Raw genomic sequence first — 1,005 nt, forward strand, 5'->3', positions numbered from 1 at the left:
TGGGTATGTTCCGAAATTAGCTGGAAGTACTGGCGCTGCTGTTACTGAATTAACTGACTTTTGCTGTTTCGAAATGTAAGATTTTACTGTCTAGTACTGAATTTTGGAACGGAAAAGCAGTAAAAGAATGTTATTTGTACTCTGTACGTAACCTTAATATTTTCAAGAGATCGAAATACAACCGAATTCTGACGTATAACCGATATGGACCGACGTGTTTTATCAAATATTATTGAAATTATACTGGAAAACGATTCAAGCAGTGACAGTTCTGATGATGACATATTATTACATATATTAAATCAGATTGATGGCAAACGCGGATCATTGCTACTAAAACCTCGTGTACAGAATTACATTCAAAACGTAGTTTCTGTATTATCAAACGTAGACTTTAAATCACATTTTCGGTAAGAAAAAGTTATTTATGTATATTGAAAATATACTTAATAAAATATATGTAATATTCATTATTTGTAATAACGTATGTATATTATTTGTAGAAATGTGTGTACCATATCGCTATACTATTTTATAAATATATACTACTTTATAAAAAATAAATAGCACTGTGTATATACTATTATCGGTATCTACAATCTCGTATGACTTTAATTTTGAATCCATAATTCTTTTTTTCTTTCGTACTTCCAGTATTAAACTTATCACGATCAGACGATTTCACGCTCCGTGCTCTGTTACTGCTTTTACTGTATTTGCCTCACCTCTTGGGATGGAGTAGAAACAACCGGAAGTCAGCAATCCCCTAGGGTCAATTTATGCAGAATGAATAGTAACTTGCAGTAACTGACAGCATAAGAAATTCTATTTTGGAACGATAAATCAGTGCTGTCAGTACTGCCAGTTAATTTCGGAACATACCCATAGAGATTGACTCCGAGGTAGATTTACTCATACTTTTGGAACGAATAGGCTCCGCCCATATGATCAGTTACCTCGCGTTTTGGAACGCACCCCTGGGTGAACGGAAACAATCCGTCCAAG

Source organism: Mycetomoellerius zeteki, unplaced genomic scaffold (genome assembly GCF_001594055.1).
Source record: "Mycetomoellerius zeteki isolate Tzet28-1 unplaced genomic scaffold, Tzet1.0 scaffold801, whole genome shotgun sequence".
NCBI lineage: Eukaryota > Metazoa > Arthropoda > Insecta > Hymenoptera > Formicidae > Mycetomoellerius > Mycetomoellerius zeteki.